Below are 11975 nucleotides of genomic sequence, written 5' to 3'. Positions count from 1 at the left end.
ACTATTTGAGTGTACCAGAATGAATGAAATAAGTTGAACTTCCAGAGTGTGGGTCTGTGTGTGTGCACACACACAGAAAATCTCCAAGGAAATCTCCAGAGGACTATACAACTCTAGATTGTGCAATTAACAGTAGTGTATTTCACATGCGGATTAAGCACTCCTACTCTATTAAAGAGAAGCCTTCTTAAAGAGTTCCTTAAGTCTTCTACATACAAAGAATTGTCCTTTTCTCTGAGTTTTGAAATGCATCTTTAAAGGGATATTAAGAACAAAACCCATAACAGATTTATTTTGGATTTGATCCACTATCATATCACAAATCCTTATATACACTCACACAGAGACTTACACACAAATGTATTTAAACAAATTTTCCAAGTGCCAACATCTGACCTCATATTTATTTCTCACAGTTCCTTTGGAATTCATAAATATCCCACTGGAACGGTATACAATATACTGGAAACAGAGATGGTTGGGTTATTTTCTGGTAAACAGTGTTCTACAATTAGCATAGCAATCATTTGGTGGAGAGCATCTCCCACAACAGATATTTTGTATACCATGTTTCCCCAAAAATGAGAGCCTGTCTTACATTTTTTTGAACCCTGAAATAAGCGCTTGGCCTTATTGCCATGTGTTCAAAAGCCCAATTGGGCTTATTATCAGGTGATGTCTTCTTTTGGGGAAAACAGGGTATGTAATCACCATATTCCTGTGACACTCAATGGAAGTGAAAGTTGGACTTAATTGAAGCAGAATAGGAAGAATATTAATACTTCTGAACTTTAGTTTTGGAGAAGATTCCTGAGAACACCATGGATAGTCAAAGAAACAAATTGATTTTGGAACAAATCAATCCAGAATCCTTTCTCCAGAGATATTGATCGGTCTTAAATTATCATATTTTGGCAGATGGTGGTGATGATGATGATGAAGAAGAAGAAGATGATGATGATGATGATGTCCTTTCAGTCAAGTCTAACTCTTGATGATTTTACGGGCCAGGACTCCGCACTTCTAATCTTACACTGTTTCTTTGAGTTTTTCTATGGTGTGACTGGTGTCAGCTTTGATAGTGTCCAACCACTGGTAGTGTCTTTAATAGCCTGGTTTCACTAACTCTTCCAAACATGATTGCTTTCTCCAGTGAATCCACCTGGGAAAAATAGAAGGAAAGAGAAGACAAGTATGATGAGCATGAAATTGGATGGATTTGATTAATTGTAACAATGGTTACATACTTGGAAGACCTGAAGGGCCAAGTTGGAGACAGATCATCCTAGAGAAGGCCTATCTAGTTGCTTAGAGACTTATTAATATGTAACCATCCATCATATGCTTTGCAAGGACAAAATGCCTCTACCCATAAAAGTGGCCCATCTGTACTTTAATGCACATTGCTTTGGAATGTGGCAAAGGAGAATGATACCTTGTGGGAAGAGAGACTTATGCCCTCAAGTTCTGCCCTGATGGAGCTATTGCCACCAGTGCTTTGAACTCTGCTGAGAACTGGGCAGAAAGGCAGAAACTCCTTTAGCATTGGGGAGACATGGTTCCTCAAGGCAAGATTTGCAAGACCATCTCTCCTATGCATTATTAAAAAAAGAATCATAGGAAAGGCCTTTGATAACATGCCACCCCTCAAATGTTTTTGAGTGGATGCAGCTGCAATAAAGAAATTAGTTCCACAGAGTTTGGAAGACCCCAGCCAGAGGTACAGCTTAGTTCAGCATTCAGATCATAAATTTCAGAGAAGTGGGGGAGGGGGGCTTCCTTTTCACACTCTTCCTTTCCTATTAGTCTGCTTTTGATCTCAGGTGGATTAATTAGGATGTTTTATCTGAAGGCAACAGTGAACAAGTCCCTCCATTGTGAGAGCAGTAATAGTGCTAAGGAAACCTAAGCCTTAGCTTTCCTTTTCTACCCACAACTGCCCTTGTGATTAATGATACAACAGAACTTTAAAAAAAATAAAGAAAGGGGGAGGAAAGGGGGGTCAACAGCTGAGTGCAAGGCAACTCTCTAGACAGGGAGTAATTAAGATACTTGGATAAATATGATTAATAAGCTGAAACTGGCAGGGTGTGCAGTAAACAAGGGCTAACCAGATGGTACCCTTTTCCCTGTCTGACAATTGGAGGAGCTTTGCAAAACGAGGGAGACAAGCGCCAGATTCACAAAATGCGGCTGTTTTGATTCAGTGTGGGAAGACAGCAATGGTAACCTACCTTAAGCCTACAGAGTGAATTGCCTGAGAAGAATGAAGAATGTTTGTCTCCAAGGCTAGCAGCTGCTGAGAATCATGGCAGGCAACTGTTCTCATGCCAGCAGAGGGGAGGGTTCTCCACAGTCCCATTTGCAGAAATTCAGTGGGTTAGATCTGAAAGTTCAACCCCCAAAACATGCCAGAGCATCATCAAGCATAGCCCAGGGAGTTCATTTCATCAGAGATAGAAGATGCTTGGAATAGTTGTTGTGAAAGGAATCAAATCCATCTGCAGATGTTTCTCCAGAAGAGATGGGTTCCAGCTGTGTGTCTCTTATTTACTGGGATTCTGAACTTATGGTAAAGTTAGAGTATTGTCAGCCTTGTGCAGTAATTTATCTGGATTATGAAAATAGAAAATAGATGTCAGGAGCAAGGGTGCAGTGATAGAGAAATATTTCAACCAGTTGATTTGCCTTTCATCCCTCCCCAATAGAGAAGAACAGTTTGATAAAATGTACATGGGTAGGATATACATTCTCTAACTTAGTTTATTTATGAAGTGACCAAGGGAATGAGAAGTTTCGGTCTTCCATTGGACATCTCTGGGGCCATGCCAGGCTTTCCATGGCTCAATTAAATTGAGGAATGAGTAAATAACTAAACTCATGGCATTCTGCATAATCTCCACCACTACATTTATTAACCAGCATGCTTCACCAAATAAATGTACTATTAGAAAACTATGATTATTGGGAGAGAGCAGTTCAGTTCTTTGTTTATTGTACATTCAACTTCCCTGGAAAAAAGAAATGTATCCTAAAAGTTCAGACAGTTTGTGTGAGAGAAACAGGGTAAAGATGACACCTCCCTAATAGTTCCCAGAGAATATTTTTTATGAGAGGGTAGTCTGCTTTACTTTGGCAAGATTCTGTCTTTAGGTAAGGAACAATTAAAGAAATCTGCTTGGAAGAATCACGTGTTTCTTGTGCTTTCTGAAGCATGACAGTAACCTACTGAAGCCTTCTGCAACATGCCCAACATGTCCAAAACACTGAATGCGAGGGAACCCTACAACATACAGTAAACCAGACTAAGAAACAGATACTGTACAAACCTAAAGTTACTTTTATTAGAACAACTATAATGACAAACTTTTGCAAGTCTAAATGGGCTTCCCTTCCTCTTCTTCTTCTTGTGAATTAAGGGAGAGAGGCTATCTCAGGAGGAAGAGCTATAGACTAGGCAGTGGTCAGATAAAGGCAGCTGAGCCTGAAGAAGAAAAGGGTTCCCAAACATGCTTTTTCAAAAGGCAACTGGACTTTCTTTATTTTTCCTTGAAGATGTTTCGCTTCTCATCCAAGAAGCTTATTCAGTTCTGACTGAATGGAAGGATTTATAATCCTTGCAGAATTTTCCCATTCCCCACCATTCAGTCAGAACTGAAGACACTTCTTGGATGAAATGTAAAACATCCAGGAAAAACAAAGAAGCCCAGCTGCCTTTTGAAAAAGGCACCGGATGTCTGAGAATTTCCATAGACAAAGAAAAGGGATGTGCAAACATCTCATGAGGGACCCTCCCTAGTTTCTTACACTGTAAGATGAGGGGAGAAAGTGGTATTTTCAGATTTGCCAGATTGTGATAGTGTAACCTTACAATAAAGTTAGAGTTAGTACCTCTGGGTGTGCTTCTTGCCTGAACTACTTCATAAGGCTGACAGAGGCATTTTTGTAAACACTCACAATCATGGACCCTGTGTATCTTTTCCAGTCTACCTGAGTGCATGACGCATTTCAGCACAGACACCCCAACTCATGTTTCTTATCTTTCAAACAATTTGCTTTCTTCCTTAAAACTTTCATCCCACAACAATTTCACACCTCCTACAAAATTGTCATGAAATTTCCTTCCAACAAAAAACTGAGAATGTTGAGTTTTCTCACTAGAAATATCCTTTTCACCCCATTGTACTTTTATCCCAAGCGGTAATTTAACAGGTTCACCTTAACCGTCAATATATATCTTCATTCTGAAAACCCATACATCTGTTACATTTATTTCTGTTACACAACTATTAAATCATGTTTAATATTTCTTCCTGGTCTTCCTTAAGTACAGTTCAAAAATATTCACTTCGCAGTTTTTCTTCTGATACTCAGAAGAAATAGCAATTGCATCACAGTTTGTCCATATTGAGTAAGCTGTTTTCCTATTGCAGCTGTAGAAAGAACTTCCCAAAGTTTCTGATGGCCCTGAAGGTGCCTCAAACAACATTATTAATTGGTTTTAAACTCTGCAGTATAAATTCACATTTTAAAGATTAGCATTAACAACTGGGACATTAGAGAAGAAACTAGCTTGATACAGTTGACACATTCCCTTGAGAAGAGAAGTGAAGACACCAGGAAGTTTCCCCTCAAGTATCTTCTGGGGCTTCTGAGATTTATACTGGGCTGATATTTGTTTTGTTTACTTTTCCAGGGTCTCCCACCCTCAGAAAAACATATCCTTCAGTTTTCTCTTGACAATATTTTCCAGTTGAGTTGGTTCTTGGAGGTGATAGAAGATGCTAATGTTTTTGTGTTGTTGTTTTATGCTCCACATCTATCACACCGAGGCCTCCTTAACTGCCCATAGTTCTCAGTGTGAAAAAGATCTGTGGGATGAATTTCCTCATGAAGATGTTTCTTGAGATTTAATTGAAACTAGAAAGGCAGGTGGGCTACAGACCACTGATGACATGGTTTTTCAATGACTGGCAGCACATTCATACTTATAAACCCTTCTCCTGTTCATGATGAAATAAGTACAAGAACAGCATCTCCTATACCTTTCAATAAAGTAAGGACTTAAAAAATAATAATAAATGCACCAAAATGCATCATAAATCACATAGGAAAATCTTGGTCTTTGGTCTCCATATTTCTCACACATTTATCACTTAACATTCAAATTCAGAAGAAGGAGGAGGAATGCATGAAGTCAGGACATGCAACCTTGAGGTTTGGCTTCCTGTAGCAGGTCTGATACCTCTGCTTCCTAGAATGATGAGACAGAACCGATCTGCCTCAACTAGCTTGAATGAGGTGAACTTTGCATGTGCAGGAGTCATTTTGGCTGGTCAAGGCAAAGCATATGGTTAACCCACTGCAAAACATGCTGAATTTTGCTTTGTGGCTGAAGCTTGAAGCTTCATTATTTTTTAAAAAAAAATTAAAGCACAGTTCCAAGAATAATTATTTTCATATTCTTTTGCCAGCAATGACATTACATCATGTCCAGAAGATGCTACAAACCTGATGGACCACAGAAGACACAAAGGAAGATTTAGAGACACACATATACATAGACCAATAAACACAGAGAGACAGAAAGAATCTGCAAAATATTTGGTGTACAAATCAAGGTAAGGTGGAAGCAACAGAAAAAATGCATTACAGAAAAATGGTAGTCCATTGGCATGCTGCATATTTTTCCCATATAAAAAGTGAGTGGGGAAGCCTTAAATGAATTGACTCTGAGAAAATGTCCCTTTCTATTACTCTGCCTCACCTTCAGTGGTGAAAATACTCTAGTTTATTTGAATGACTCCAGAATACAAAAATAATTTCCAGTTCATCATTCCAAAGGCGCAGCTTACAGCTCATATCCATTTCAGCTGTATGGGTACTACCACCCTCCCTTGTTGCCCTGGCTTTGCAAGCAGCTGCCATCTAATTACCAGCCCTCATCACAAGTGGGAAGAAACAAGTTGTGGCATTTAGGAAAGGTTTGCAAAAATAGGTGTCAGACCTTAACTAATAGTGATTGTCCTTCCATTCTGCTGTAATTTACATTTAATTCACACATTTCATTTCCATTTAAAATATGATTACAGTGTTTTGAAGCACATCTCACCTGTCCCCTTGCATTACAGGAGCAGGGAAAATAACCTGAGGTGGCAGGAGCAAAGCAAGCCATCTAACAGCCAGCCTGCTGGATTGTAAATAGAGGATACCACTGACAACCCTTAAGACTTGATAGAAGGAGCAGGAGCACCTGAGATCTTCTTAAAAGAGATGTGTGCTTGCAGAAATTGTAATGGATGTGGCAGGTGTTTGTTTCAGAGATACCTGGGTTGAGAAAGAGAAGAGGGGATTCCAGAAAGGACAATTATGGGAAAAAATAGTTAATTACTAGAGACCGCTAACTAAAATACACGGTGGCTGGACACTATCAAAGCTGACACCAGCCAGAGCATAGAAAAACTCAAAGAAATAGTGCAAGATTGGAAGATGTGGAAAAACCTGGCCCATAAAATTGCCAAGAGTCAGACTCCACTGAACAGATATCATCATCACCATCATTACTGACCAATGTTCATGCATCGGGATCAAAATAAATTGTTTTCAATATTCCACCAAAGAAGAAATTGGAACTTTTGTCCTGGATGTGATTCTTTTCCACATATGTAGTAAACAGCAAACAAGGTATGGGTATCAATATCTGTCTTGCAACCGCTTCTCCAGCTGTCTGCATCTTCTCTGGTTTTCCTCCCATTCAACCCCAAGGGAACACATTAAAAAGGAATTCCTCCCATGTTTTTTCCCCAATAGCAGTACTATTTTCCTAACAGAGTGCCCCAATAGCAATACTATTTTCCTAACAGAGTGCCCCAATAGCAATACTATTTTCCTAACAGAGTGCCCCACTCTTGAGAAAAAAAAAATCATGCAGGTTTTCTGCCCACAAAGTCAACGTAGAATCTTAAAGGTCCATTTGTACATACTTAGTAGATGGATCTATTCTCTCTCCTACTAAGAATTTCCAAAATTACATTACAATGTCACCCTAGGCTTCCTAAAATCCACCTGTATGTATGTATGTATGTATGTATGTATGTATGTATGTATGTATGTATGTATGTATATATTTCTCTTTAGCCAGGTTCTTCCTACATAAACCAAGATTTTTATGCAGCCCTAGTTCAGTGAAATCCCAATCTACTAGTTTCTAGGCTTTTTTTTTCCCAGCAGCCAGCAAGCTCCCTGCTGCCCATTGGGAGACTAAAGAGATAAAGATAGATCTATTTCAGACTTATAAGCCCTCATCAGTTAGCCACACCTTCATCCCATGTATCCTTCCTGTAAAGGTACAATATTTGTTTTCTTTTCTTTTTGTAGATCTTTATGTGAATTTCTCTTTAGCCAGGTTCTTCCTATGTAAACCAAGATTTTTATGCAGCCCTAGTTCAGTGAAATCCCAATCCATTAGTTTCTAGGCTTTTTTTCTGGCAGCCAACAAACACTCTGCTGCCCATTGGGAGACTAAGAGTGTTTGTTGGCTGCCAGAAAAAAAGCCTAGAAACTAGTGGATTGTGATTTCACTGAACTAGAGCTGCATAAAAATCTTGGTTTACATAGGAAGAACCTGGCTAAAGAGAAATATACATAAAGCCTACAAAAAGCTAAAGAAAACATACACACACACACATCCATTATAATCAATTACATGTAATTTAACAGAATAAGAGAATTGGAAGGGACCTTGGAGGTTTTCTAGTCCAATCCCCTGCACAAGCAGGAGATCTTATATCATTCTGGACAAATGCCTGACAAATTTAGAAGGATTCTGTTTCTAGCTTTGGACATTTTAGTTAAAGGCCAAATTCTCTGTCCCAAAAAAATGTTGCTCAGACCTGGCCTATAAAGAAATTTCACAAATTGAGAGCTATTCTTTAGGATAAATGGTTAACAAAGAAAGTGGCTAAGTTTTCCACTAAGACTGAGCCATGGTTTAAAACAAACCATAATTGGATGGTCAGACAGTATAAAAGAAATGGGTTCCCCTTCAGTCATGTCTGACTCAAGGGAGCAGTGCTCATTTGTTTCCTAGCCAAAGGAACCAGCATTGTCCAAAGATACTTCTGTGATCATGTGGCTGGCATGACTATGCACCGAGGCACATGGAACACTGTTACCTTCCCACCAAAGTGGTACCTATTTATTTACTCGCATTTGCATGCTTTCAAACTGTTAGGTGTGCAGGAGTTGTGGCAAGATCAGGAGCTGACCCCATCATGCGGTACTTGGGTCTCCAATTTCCAACCTTTCGGTCGACAAGCCCAACATCTTATCTTGGTGTACCTATCACAAGCTCTGGCTTCATGGTGCAGAGTCAGCAGATCCTGATGATTTAAAGAGTTGTATAAACCAGGTCAGTTCGTTTTTCTCCTGTCCTCTGGTCACAGTTTCCACCACTAAATTATAGGACTTTGATCAGAGTACTACTTTTGCCCTATATTTTTGCTGCAACATAGCTGAGTTTTGTGCTTTTCTGAAAAAAATAAAGGCACTACTGCACAAACATAAAATACCGCACAGTATGCTTTAAAAAGAAATAAGAAAAGAAGATGACTCTGTGCTTTGGGGCTAAGACAGGATGGGAATTAATATACCATAATTCATATCCTAGGGTTTCTACTTTGTATTCTGTAATAATTTCTGCCAACCATTTTCATTTGGATGACCTCTGTTCTCTCCTTCCTTTAGCGATAAGCAATAGCTTTTAACTGTATGCCCAGTTTTCTTGCTGCTTAGAAATGTCATCTTTGAACTTCATATCTATAGATTTTACTCCCCCATTTTCACTCATCCTTTCTCCTTGCCTCTCAATGCAGAAAGAAAAATGAGTTATAAAAAAATGGAAGAAGTCTATTTCGTAATATTGATGCAGCCTTTATCTTTTTATTTTATGAAAAAAGATTAAGAAAAAAATCAAGACACAACAAAAGATTAAAAATGGCTAAGTTCTTCTTGCCATGTGACTTCCTCCAGCTGAATCTAGAAATACAATATTTGCAAGTAATCTCTCGACAGAGGTTCCTCCCTTTAAAAAAATCAATACATTTATGTTACTTGGTTTAGGTAGATGACAAGAAAATTAGAAAATCTGAACTCCACCAAATAATTCCTTTTGTTGGAGTTATGAGATGTTATGACATTAAACTTCTAGAGAAGGTCTGGAGTTATAACATCAAACTTTTGGAGAAGATGATAAATGGTGTGGAACTTTCTCAGCTGATTTTAAAGATCAGAGAGATTTGATCATATGGGAGAAATTAAGGAGAATCCAGCGTGTTCTCTAAGTCCCTCTGGAGAAGAAGATGAAAAACCTGGAAATGCCTTATTTCTTCTTTAGGGCCTTGACAACCACTGCTGAGTCATAGCTATTGATGTAGTATCTATGGGAATTCTCAGTCATCAAGGTCATAGTTGTCTCAAAGGTCTGTTTTTTGTTTTTTTTGAGGAAGAAGATGTTTCACTTCTCACCCAAGAAGCTTCATCAGTTGTGAAGCATGTTAGTGTGGTGGTTTAGGTACCAGGATACAAACCAGGAGACTGTAAGTTCAAGTTCTGCCTTAGGCATGAATGCTGGTTAGATGACTTTGGGCCAGTCACTCTTGCTCAGTCCATAACATCAGGCTTAACTGATAACAAGCCAGTGAGTTAAATTTCTGTCGCAACCAGTGAATCAACTCACTCAGTTGACACACACACACGCACCCAAAAAAAATGGATCTTGCACTCACAGAAAAAAAGAAGAAAAAAAATGCTGGGTGAATGACTCATAAATCATCTGTCTGTTTTCTCTGTATCAGTCCAACTTACCTTGTAAGATAATGCTCCCCTTCTCACCTTTAAGGACCCATGAGTCTTTCTATGATCTCACAACTCAAATTTCTACTTCATACTTCTGATAAAGCATGAAAATGCATGCCAATCAAAATGTCAGTCTTTAAATTGCCATGGGGCTTCCAAAACCTAAAAGACAAGATTTCAAGGTCAAATTAAAGATGTAGTAGGAAGTCTAGGGCTTCTCAGACATCGCTTTCCAAGCAGTTTTTCTACAGGATATTTCAAATTTTAGCTACTACAAAAGATGTGAAGTAAATGTATCATACCTTTCTTTTTATACAAAATATCCTGACCCATGCAGATTCTGCTAAGCCTTAGCTATCCATCCAAAGCCTCATTTGCATGAAACATTTGAGGAAAAAAATGTATAAAACATGTACATATTGCACTTGGTAACTGCATTCAGAATTCTAAATTACAGAACCACCTCCAAATTGCAAACAAACATGTTTACACAATCATTAAAACTGAGGAACACATATCCCAAATCCATTCATTAACCTGTCGAGTGGGGGAGTGATTAAAAAATGAATTATTTGAAAGCATTGGTAAAACAGAATATAGGGCTACAGGCAGTACTCACCTTAAAACAGTTCCTTTAGTGACTGTTCAAAGTTACCGTGTTTCCCTGAAAATAAGACAGGGTGTAAGGATCACCTCTCCTTCTAACTTAAGAAAGTGAGAACTCTTGAAACATGGTTGTTCAAAAGGATTTCTTTTATTAAGCAGAAGTGACAGCCATCCAGTTAAAGCAAGATCTGAATACTCTTAGGCAAGACAGTAGGATTAAAGTAGTAGAGACCCCTCCCTTTAAGTCAGAATGCAGATTTTAGCCAATACACAAGTGTGAAGATGTTTTCTTTACTAGTTTCTCTGAGAACCCGAACAAACATGCATTCCCACCATTATCCTTTAAAGTGAAACAACCCACATGGCTATCATAAAAATTCCTGCAGGTAAAGGGGATCTCAGGGCTCTTTGGCACCAGGATATAGGTTGTAAAATATCTGTTGACACAGGCAATGCTAGTAAATCGAATCCAAGGGTCCCCCCTCCTCTGACTGAATGGCAGTATCACTTTTAGGGATCTGACACAGGGTCTTATTTTCTTTTGACCCGCCAAATAAGGGCTTGGCCTTATTATTGGAGGGGTCTTATTATTTTGGGGGTGCAGGAGGCGGTAAGAGTGGGACTGGATGTCCCGTTGCTGCCATCGCCTCCCCTCCCCATTCTTCGCATTGGCCACTGCCCTGACGTCTCTCGCTGCCGCTGCTTCCTCGTGGAGCAGGACTCTGCAAGGCTTGTGCCGTTGCATGCACAAACTGCAGCACCACCACAAGCTTCATCATACCAGCACAGCTGGTGTCCTGCCACTCGCAGCTGTGCCAGTATGTCGAACCTTACAGCTGTGCTGCAGTTCCTGCATGCAACGGCACAAGCCTTGCAGAGTCCTGCTCTACGAGGCAGTGGCGGTGGCATGACGAATCTCACAAAGACTCGTTTCTGTCAGGTGGGGCGGGGGAGAAGTGAGACTCGTGGAGCAAGATGTGACTCCCCTTGCCGTCTCTTCTCCCCCCACCCCCCACCGGGCAGGACAGGACTCCTGCCCCTCGCTTAGCCACCCGCCCCCACCCAAGGGTGCTTCTCGCCCACCCCACCTGCCACCCCCAAATTGCACCCTAAAGGGGGTGGGTGGGGGTGGGTGGCAAGCAAGGGGCAGGAGCCCTGTCATGCCCGGTGGGGGTGGGTGGGGAGGGGTTGGTGGGGGGGCTTATTTTGTGGGGTAGCTTATGTTATCACATGTCCTGAAAAGCCCGATTGGCCTTATTTTCAGGACATGTCTTATTTTCAGGGAAACACGGTACAATGGCACTGAAAAAAAGTGACATGACTGTTTTTCATGGTTACGACCTTTGCAGCATCCCCATTGATCGTGTGATCAGAATTCAGATGCTTGGCAACTGGTTCATATTTATGACCGTTGCTGTATCCCAAGGTCATGTGATCACCTTTTCCAACCTTCTGACTAGCAAAGTCAATGGGGAAGCCAGATTCACTTAACAACCGGTTACTAACTAATCAAC

At 40.1% G+C, this 11975-nt stretch overlaps 1 long non-coding RNA gene across 2 annotated transcripts; it reads right to left on the bottom strand.

Moving 5' to 3' along the window:
- Positions 1-265: 265 nt before the first annotated feature.
- On the bottom strand, positions 266-10868 carry LOC117677024 (uncharacterized). Of its 2 annotated transcripts, XR_015729332.1 has the most exons (5): positions 10475-10868; positions 9865-10017; positions 6113-6327; positions 2235-2611; positions 266-1162 (listed from the first exon to the last, which is right to left on the bottom strand). It is a non-coding gene; the product is annotated as an uncharacterized LOC117677024 (long non-coding RNA). The 2 variants fall into 2 exon arrangements; XR_004594611.3 differs by lacking the exon at positions 6113-6327.
- Between the last annotated feature and the right edge of the window lie 1107 nt (positions 10869-11975).

This window comes from Pantherophis guttatus, chromosome 9 (assembly GCF_059756535.1).
Source record: "Pantherophis guttatus breed Tessera chromosome 9, ASM5975653v1, whole genome shotgun sequence".
In the NCBI taxonomy this organism is placed as follows: Eukaryota; Metazoa; Chordata; class Lepidosauria; order Squamata; family Colubridae; genus Pantherophis; species Pantherophis guttatus.
This window is presented reverse-complemented; position numbering and strand designations above follow the sequence as displayed.